Genomic DNA, 10,588 nt, shown 5'->3' with positions numbered 1-10,588 from the left:
ACTGTTCGCCTGCACCTCTAAGTAGGCAGATTAGGTGGTCTGTTAAACCCACAGGAAGGCACTTATTTAGAAATACATGAAAGGGCAAAGTGAGCCAGGCTAATGACCGATGCAGTGTCACTGACGCACTCTGGGGTCTTTTATCATTCTGTGGAGAGGGCCCCCGTCCTCTGAGTAACCCTCATTATATCTGAGCTAATGTTGGGGATGAGGATGTTCAAGTGATAAAGCACCATCACAGTCCTTCATTATACAGAAAGAGAAACAGACTCGGTGGAATTGTGCTCGACCTATAAGATAAATGCAACGGACAGAGAATAACTCCTATTTTAGCGACTGTGCCACATCCTGCTGTCTGCATTTAACGTCTCATAGGGGACAGTGTCGTTCCCTGTTTGACCAAAAGGTGGCAGTGTTGGTATTCTGTAGACGGCCCGTCGTTAGTGCTCCCGCTGTGTTTTTCCACCATTCATTGGTGACTGCTGATTGACTGAATGAGTGAATGTTTGTCTGCCCTTATTAAACATTTAGTCCACGCAGAATTAATAAGTAGTTTACAATTATGTGTATATCTATCTTTTAATTATAATGGTCTGACAACAGTGGTGAAGTCTTTTGTTTTAATTAGATCAAGAGGATCGTTCCTCTTTTTTTTGTCAATATTCAGTATACGTTTCTAAAACTAATACATGCTGTAACACATAACTGTAACACTTCAACAGAACATCTTGATCAGAGCTTTAGTGCTGCTGTTATCACTGTCAGAGAGAGAAAGCTAATGTGTCATGGACTGCTCCAGCCTTCATTGTGCAGTTGTAATAGTAAAACTATCAACACTGCACTATAACACAAAGCATGCTAATTTAAGGCATGTCTTATGCTGCCTGCAGCTCCTGCCATTTAACAAGACTGGGATCATCTCTCTGCAAGTGCTCGATGGCTTCGTACATTGTGTGTCAATACCAGTATATATTAGTTGTGGTTGGTAGTCCATCACAACAGCCTCCCCACTCCATTGTATGTAATAATGATAATGGTAGAACACTGAAAAATTGTCTGAAATTTATTTTAAAACTTCAAAAATTATGTCTTTTTAATGTGACAAAAGTCCATCTTTGAAAAGCTATCGATCCCCACTCGAGGGTCACAAAATGAATATGTGCAGCTATGCCACAAGGTTTCTGCTACATGCATTTGTTTTCAACTATTGGATGTTAATCTTTGCTTTTAAAGTAAAAAGTTTGGATATTTTTGGTCTTCTGTAAAGTTAAATGAATTATGTTGGTCACAAAAGGACCTTCCATGGCTGCATGTCTAAGATTCAACATCATTTTATTTTTTTTCAAGGATCAAGTCCTTCAGTCAAAGAATTCAAAAGCCTGCTTTGTGTGTACCCTCAGCAAAGCACCCACAATTCCCTGCACACTTGAAAATATAGTGCCAATTTTGGGTGGAATGTTTTTCAGTGATGCACATGCTTGATTTTTATTATTCAAGTACTTGGAAAAATTTTTGGAGGATCTGACTTAGAAGGACCAATCCTACCTAAGAATTACCTTTAGCAATAGAAAAGCACCGTATAAATGAGACCATTTGGTAGAAATGTCCCAGAAATTGCCTGTATTTACATAAGTCAAAATACTAGTGGAGTAATGTTGTTTTTTTTTAGCCTGAAATAGAAAATGAAACTCTAACACACATAGCAGCTACATAAACAGTGACTTTGTTTATGGGCATTCATTTCTTATTCCTTCATCACACCCTGAGACAGAGTCTGGCAGTTTACACAAATTAGCACTGTCCTCCCATAATCACTAACGCGGGAGACACAAACTCATTAGCGGGGTCTGATGCAACTCTTCATTGTGGCGTAAATTAATGAAAGAAACCATCTAGCAGCTCTGTTTTGACACTAAAGCACACGGCGTGAATTAAATAGAAGGCACGTCAAGGAAATTTACTACACTGGCTCGTACAGACCAGTTGACCCCCATCAGACCTTCATTCGGACGACCAATAACAACGCGGTGACGGAATCATTCCCAAAACAGACATCGGTTTAATGTGTCAAATAACAAAAATCTGTCATTATAGTTGATGTGATTTGTAGGATAATTGTTTGCTCGTTAGCTTGACACCAGTATTTTAACTATTTTTCTTTTCTGCCTTTATTCAGCTAAAAAAAACTATTTGCAAACTTTCTGTTTCCTTGAATAACCTCCTGTGCACAAAAAAGAAGAAAAGAAAAGAAAAGAAAGGCTGGCAACAAACCAAGAGCCATCAGACATCACATACCACAGAGGAGGAAATGACATTGTGAAAGAATGCTTTAAATGTCACCGGCCCATTCAATATCTTTAAAAACTACACCTGCAAATGAATACTGGCACAACATTGACACGTCTTTAGCCACACGGATGTGTTGTTTTTTCACATCTTAATCCTGAGTTTCAAGTTTCTCATCATCTGCAGAATCTAATCAATCAATGAATCAATCAAACTTTATTTATAACGCACCTTTCATACAAAACCTTGTAACACAAAGTGCTTTTCAGACGTTAAAAATAAAGAGTAGATTGTTTTTATGGGCACCTAAACTCAGATATAACTAACACGGTACATTTCCTTTGGTTTATTTGACACATTGTGTGTTTGTACAGCAAAGGTTCAGTTAAAATAGTTGACCATTAATAAGCCCTCATGTTGTCTTTTATAAATGCGATAAATGTTTACATTCCACTTAATAGCAGGGATTAAAGTAAAGAATTATTGCAGTTATGCTGTGAGAACATGCATGCGGGTAAAGATTAATGTCGGATTCTTTCCAGCATCTGTTATCCACAGCTGCTTAAACGAAGGTCTTCCCTTTCTGATGATGAATTAACTCCTTACACAGCCATCCAGGTATTTGTGGTTTCCAATTTGAGTGTTGCTGTGTAATTGTGGAAGCCACTGTGGTTAGCTTGATTAAATTTTGCACAACCCCGCAACAGCCTGTTGCACAATAACAAAACAAACCCCTGTGCACATCTAGCCTTTTTGGTATTCTGCACACTCACTGAACACACACACACACACACATGTCAGTCAGTCAGAGACAATTAAAGCTATACTGTTAACATCAGATGTGAGGGTCACCGCTCAGAGCAGAACTGTGAGCATTACCGTGGCAACATCAATAGATGGATCTTCACAGTCATACAGAGTGAAGATCGGTGTACATCATGCTTTACTGAAGAGTCTAAAAGCCATAACCCTTTTCATTTACAACAGTGCTATAGCAAGCAGGCTCAAGGTATCATAGGTCTTCTATACAATTTTCTTTTGATGTAGTCAACGTGACACACAGAAAGACACTTGTCGTTTTTTTGTCTACAAGTACAGTCCAAAGAGCAGGAGCCTTGCAGCACAACCTTTACGGTGGATCCAGAAGGTTTTTTGTAGGGATTTAAAAAAAGGAAACAATATGAACTCCAAATGTTGGCCTCGAATTGTGAACTACTACTCCAACTGAATCAGTTAGAGCAGTAGTTCTTCTTAGTGCTGCTAGTGTCTTGTTTCTACTTTTTATCTCATGGTTTAGTTGTATTAAGGCTTAACATTTTGCCTAGCGGGACTACACAAGCTTCCTGCTCCACTCGCTCTTCAGCTCTTTGCCTGTATTGGGAGTTTATTAGTGAACGATGATGCTGGCATCATAGTCTGTGTTTAATGTTGTGAATTTGTGTGTTTTAAGGAGATCTTTACCTATCCCCCTACCTTATTTTTGTTATGCTGTCAAGTCCTCATTGCTAAAAATGAAACTTATTGTGGCCAAAAACCAAACTACCTGAGTGAAGTCCGCTCTGTTTTATCACCCTCCACCCTCCTTCATCCAGTTCTGTACTCGGACCCTCGCGGCTTTATGGGACCCACATTCAGATGATATCGGGCAGTACTACCACATGTTCTGTTTATGTAAATGTAACATAATGTCCTATGTCAGGTACTACGTTCATATGTTCTGTTTGCATGAATGTAACCGTGTCATGTCTGACAGGTGGAGTATTGGCAACAGGATGTACTTTATGCGGACGTATCGTCAGATACAGACACTTTGTGCATAGCTAAACAGTGTGTTTAACTTATAATGGCTATTTTTCATTTGGATTGATGTAAACTATTGCTTTATTTTGAAAGAGGATGCGGACCCTGTAGTAGAGAGGATCCTTTTATGATGAGACTAGCTTAGGAAAGGCTTTCGTTTAGAGGTCTCCATAGGTCCACACTTAAGTGCATTTGAGTGGCCTTACTCTCATCAGTGTGGTGTGCTGGTAATCACAGGAGAAATACAGAGAATTAGACTGTTTTTATATTGTGAGGACAGCTGGGAAAGCATCCCTAAAAACTAGTAAATACAAAGTGTTGTGCTGCATATAAAGACATTTGTATAAAACAAAGGCATATCTGCAGTGAGAGGACATTTGCTCTCCTGTGCGTCCTCTATTAGCCAACAGAATGACAGTCACAAGGAAGAAAAACTTGTTCAACTTCCAAACACCTCCACGCAATCTCGGTGCAACATGTAGGGCTGCGGCCAAGGCCGATTAAACTGAAAGAGACAATAATTACCCCATCTGATGACTCCTGGCTGTGCGCTCTCATAACCACTAGAACACATAACTCACATCAGCGGCGTGACATCAGTAAGCTTGAAAGTAGGGATTCATTAGAGCCTATTTATAATAGAGAACAGCAGGATACCACAGTACTGCTCACATTTATCTGCATGAGGTGTATGGGCAATAATTGCATCAGGAACTTAAGGTGTTGTAGTCTGTGTGTCTGATGCGAACCATTAAAGAAGAATGAATTCAGTCCAAGCACATGTGGTTGTAGGAGGGTGTTGTTTGGAACCTCCACGCAGCAGGCCTCCGCGTGGCGCACGGCACACTGCTGCTCCGTTTGGCTGCCAGATATGATGAGATGTGAGCAATGTGGCAAAATCAATGCTATACAAAGTCCTGCGTGGAAGTTTTTTAACTAATGGATTGTGAATGTAGAGCTCCTGGATAGATATCACTTCTGGCATTCTGCCTCCAACAGTAAACCGCAGGAGCTGAGAAAGGAAGCTAGTACAAGAAGTGCCAAAAACAGTGACTCAAATAATCACTTGAGGCTGACACTGAAAGCAAGCCGAGCACAAGCGGCAACCTCCAGGGCTAAAAAATGATGTCAAATGGGGTTAATTTTTTATATAACTCACTCATTTTAATTATATTAACACTAACATTTCCCATGATTATGGGCATGGCCTTTTTGAATAACAGACAGGTGCTGACACATTGTGGGCTTTGTGCTTCCACAATTGACCACGCCAGTTTCACTCTTGCAAAGTCTGGAGCCTGGAAATCCTGTCAACATGTGAACAGTCTCCTTCTACACAGTCTGTGGCTCCACCTGTGTCCCACAGAATGAACCTCACACCTGGAAATGCATTAGCCTTTAGCATTTTACCGCTATTCTGTTGAAGTCAGTGGGTTTTTTAATGTATTTTACTTAATGTCTAGGAAAGGGGTCAACACAAAATATACCACTTAACAAACCTCAGATTTTTGTTAGATTTTTACTTGTCTGGTGGTGTGGTGGTCAATAACATGTAGCTAAATCGTTCTTGCCAGTATCATTGAAAGTCATTGCACCAACCAGGTCAATCACACTTTGCTAAGTGGTTGTGACTACACAGCCTATTAGTGACAGATAAAGTGACTGTGAATGCTGAACCAGGCAGCAGATCACTCCAACGAAAACAATTGACATGATGACGTCAGATTGTTCAGCACTGGCAAATCCTTTGGTAGCTCTCTCCTAGGCAAAATAATGCCAACTTTGTTTTAAGTTTGTGAACAAGCATGAACAAAGGTAATATGAGGAGTATAGTTTTATCCCAAAATGTCTGTGTAAAGGTGCCGAGTGAAGTAATGACACCATGTAGTGTAACTGTCTGATGATCAAATTTATGCTTTGATCATCAGGAAAGTGCGGTTTGTTCATTTTAACTTCCTGGTTTGCCTACAGAAATCTACCATCCCTGCAGCACTCTGTAGATGTGGGTTGAAGTTGTGTCAAGATGATAGCTTCTGATGCCACATTTTAACTTACAGACCACCTCGTCCTATGCTTTTGATTCTTTGTGTCCTGCTAAAGCCTTTCCCTGGCATAGACATATGAACATGTCTTACAGTATTTGGCACCAGCATTTTAGAGGCGTGGATTGCCCCTTGTTGGTTCACTGTTTGTACTCACTGCTGCTGGCCAGAGGTTCAATCAGGTCTTTAAGAAATATTCCAGATCTTGACATCAGCCAATACATTGTTCCTCTGTGAGTTGTCACAGTTTCCCAGCCAAGACTTCCTGTAAATAGGTCCTTACAATACAATATGTCATTTCAGCTCTACTGAGGCTTTGTCTGTTATCTTAAAGGAAACATGTTAGATCCATTCTCATATGCTTTATCAAATGTGTGAATGGATGTTGTTCCGGTTCTTGTTTCTTGGCCATTCATTGTGTTGGATTGGAAGCTGCTGCTGACCCATCTAGCCGCTATGGGATTAGCTTAGGTTTGGTTCCACGGCAGCACTTTTGATCTCCATACTAATCAGCAGGCTTTCCGTTTCCCAATTACCTTCCTGCTGGATGGCCTTTTGTCCACCTACATAGCAATCTCCCTCAGGTATTGGGGTGGACTCTAGGAGGCACAGCATTTACATGCAGTGTACACCAAGGTTGCAGAATTAGATGGCAATTATGTAACAACGGGCCTGGTATAACTAAGATATCAAAGAGTTTTTCAGATATGATATTGTTCTTTTGCAGGTAAAATATAATCCATGAAGGTCTCATAGGACCTTGATCAAAGAATAGGCAACCTTCTGCTCCAGTTTGTGTTGTGATGTCCAAAGTGATTTATCTGTACTGTGAGGTGCATCGACTGCACAATGCTGTGGAGCATGAAACCTTCAAGAACGTATTCAGATTAGTTGAGATATGCAGCAGATTGCAGACTGAGGCCGGTTCAGTCTCACCAGTATTGTGGTTACTGCCAATCAAACGCAGCCACAGGCTATTGTGACCTTTAGGAAAAAAAAAAAGTTTTGATCTCTACATATCTTTCTGCTTTGTGCTGATGATAGACAAGCTGTTTTACATGTCTACTTTCTCTTTGAGAAAGTGAAATTCATATCTTTTTATGTTGTATAAACAGACTCAGTGATTCACCTTAACAGTTACACTCTGTACATATTTCAGCGATGCGTCACCAAGATGTACAACTGAAGAGATACGTATCAAGTTGCATAAGAAACACTTTTCACTTTCCATCCTCCGAGAATAAAGCTCCACTGACAGAAATGGCAGATGACGATGTGCCTGTTTTACAACAGCAGCCCACTTATTGCAATACACAGCATCTCAATGAGGGTTGATAGACCTCTTACAAAATGTACCGTGGAGGCAATGCATGAATCTGCATTATACAAAGAGGATTTGAATGAATATGTGGATGCTCACATTCATCCAGGTCATAGTCATGTCCAAGAGTTGGAACTAATTGTTTTCATCCATCTATTTTTTTTCTTTTGTGTAGAAACTGTCACTTCAAGTTAGCAAACAACAGAATACCACAAATGAGGAAGACAGATAAGAGAAGCAAACAAGTAGTATGACTGAATCATTTGCTGATCTCTGACGAATTGGTGAATTAATGATGTTTTGTATTACGCTAATGAATGTGACTGGCATAGCGTCTTATCTTGTTGTAAAGAAAATGGGTGAACACATGAATGCAGAATGATCTGCAGAGAAGTACATGAAAGCAAATCGCCTAATTTAGAAATGAGATGGCATGAATGTATGAATCAAGATGGTGCCTTATGAACACAATGGTCATGTTAAGTTTTTTTGCATTTACATTTCTCTTTGACTTGCACTTAAGGTTGGGCATTAAAAGCTATGTGTTAATGTTAATGTCCATATTTGTCAGTTTTAGGTGCTCTTTCTTGCATCACTTCATCTCTGAAGTGCTTATTTATGTGTATAGGTAATAAAAGCTGCCCGTCATTACCAGGAAAATGTAATATGGGTTCAAAGTTTACTTCTATGAAACAACCACTGTGTACGTATTTGCCACCTGCATGTCATATGTGTTGTTGGGACTAGAGCTTAACCGATATAAGAATTTTGAGACCGCTACCGATATTTAGGATGTGAAAATCTGATATATGGACTGATGTTTTTGTCATAATTATTTGGGCTCAGAGGAGAATTATTTGGAAATGATCGTTCTTACTGTTATTAAAGCAATTTATTCACATGACAAAGGCAAACTTACCACAGCCACAATTGAGAGTGCAGTGTCACTTTGAGGTCTTAAGCCCAGTGCACTGATTAGTTTAGAAACACACAGTTCACAATTAGTACTTCCTCTCAATCATTTAAATTGAGCCTCACAATGGGCGCCTGTTTTTGCCAGCGGTAATGTTAGTTTCAGGTTCAGCTTTATCAAAGGAAAGTGTGGTCAGGTTTTCAGATTGTGGTCTGTACACAGTCTCACATGCCACGGTATAACAGTACATGCTGAAAAATTGTGCTAACCCTGCTGAATTATTTTATGATGCCAAGTAAAATCTGACTAAGGCTTCTTTCAGATAGGACTCAACAATGAAACCACTGCTGTCTGAAACCCATTAGTGTGTATAGCTTACTCAGCACGCTGACGGTGTGCTGCTCACCACACTGGCCAGGCAGCTCACACACTGCAGGCAAAGTTCAGATTTGTCAGAGCCAAACAGCAAAGGTAAATTAGAAATGCTGAACTTTTAAGTTTGGAAAAACATTTTTTTTTCCATTTAATGATGTTGCTGCTATAAATAACTCAACAAGACTATTTTATAATAGTGATGCTAATACATCTGGTTGGTCCCCTAGTAGGCCTACATGTCATTTTAATTTAAAACTGAAAATGCAATTACATCCTCAGTAGTAGTAGGGTTAGTTTGGATATTGCTATTGGTGCTGTAAGCTGCTTATTTTAGTACTTTGTTGCTCTATTAAATTATTATGATTGAGGGTGCAATGAGAATTTCCCATTGAAACTGCACGTATTTATAAATCTGAATTGCGCCTTGACTTTCAGTTGGACAAAATAATACTATGACTTTTGTGCTATCACAGCTATTGTGTAATGCTTTGCTGCCAAAACATATAAGCTACAAGCCATTTTATATTGTGTCATTTATTTTTCTTTGTTTTTTACATACCTATATATTCACTGCATTGCCAGCTGTATGTTCTGTGCCTGCACAACTTAATATTCCCATGAATGTTTCTGTATGGTTGGCAGAGGAAGATTTTCCACTTGAGATTCTCTGACACACATTGGGAGGTTACTATAACAGATGAAAATATGTGCAGAAAGAGGGCCTTAGCAGAATACTGATTAGACAGTGGAATTAAGTTGGATTTATGGCAGGGATGAGCTCTTCATTTATCCCTTGTACTACCACCATCCTGCATGTTGTAAGGTGCGGGATGAGGCTTTGTCTTTGTCACACTATGCCTGTACACCGGGCTTTTTCTTTTTTAGCCCTGCTAACGACAAGACTTCAAGGATGGTGATGTTAGCCAGTCAGTTTGACTGATGGCCTATCAGTGCAACGCTTTGTTCTACAATGAAACTGTTGCCTGGATTGCTGCACATGCAGATGGGTTAACTAAAGCTTGAATTTAATGATCTTTATGACTTTTAATTTTGTATGAGTTTAAGTCTGAAAGAGTGTGCAACCTTAAAATGTGCACGAGATGAAGGAGAAGATCACTTCAAACCCTGGCTTGAAAATAGTGTGTTTTTCTGCTGACAGAAACAGTAGAGGGAAGAGAAATTTAATCATAACACACTGACAAACAAGAGGAAAAAAACCTGTATTCTTTTGTAAGATGCTCTATATTGTATCTGCCAATCTAATAACTCAGACAGATAACAACGATACTCATTGTCACCTTAAGGCAGAGTGAGAGACGTAACAAAATATTCTCATTATGGAAGGAAATAACATAAAAACACAGCACAAAGAATTGATGGTTGTGTGTTTCTTTAGCAAGAGAAATACCTGGATGGAACAGGAGGTAGAAACAGAGCTCACTTTTTTTTCTGAAGAATGGCTAAGAAAGCAAGAAGGGTATTGATCCAGAGAAGTGGGGACATCGGTAAAGGGGGCAGAATGAAACAGAAAAAGAGAAAGCTGCAGATTATAGATCTGTCTAGTTGAATTAGCTGAACACTATCAGCTGTACCCATGCATGAATTTATACATGTATGTGGGCACCGTTTGTGGATGAGACTGTGCAGTCATTTCAGTGTTTATAATATAAATAATGAATATATGAATAATATTCAATAGTATATACAAATAATTTATTATGTAGAATATTGATATTTAATATGTATTTAATAACATTTAAACTACATAGTATATCTTTGGGAGGCCTCGACAAACTTTAAAACAGCCAAACAGAATAACCAGCAGGATGTAATTTTGATATTTATATAAAT

The sequence above is a fragment of the Parambassis ranga genome, chromosome 21 (assembly GCF_900634625.1).
Source record: "Parambassis ranga chromosome 21, fParRan2.1, whole genome shotgun sequence".
In the NCBI taxonomy this organism is placed as follows: domain Eukaryota; kingdom Metazoa; phylum Chordata; class Actinopteri; family Ambassidae; genus Parambassis; species Parambassis ranga.
This window is presented reverse-complemented; position numbering follows the sequence as displayed.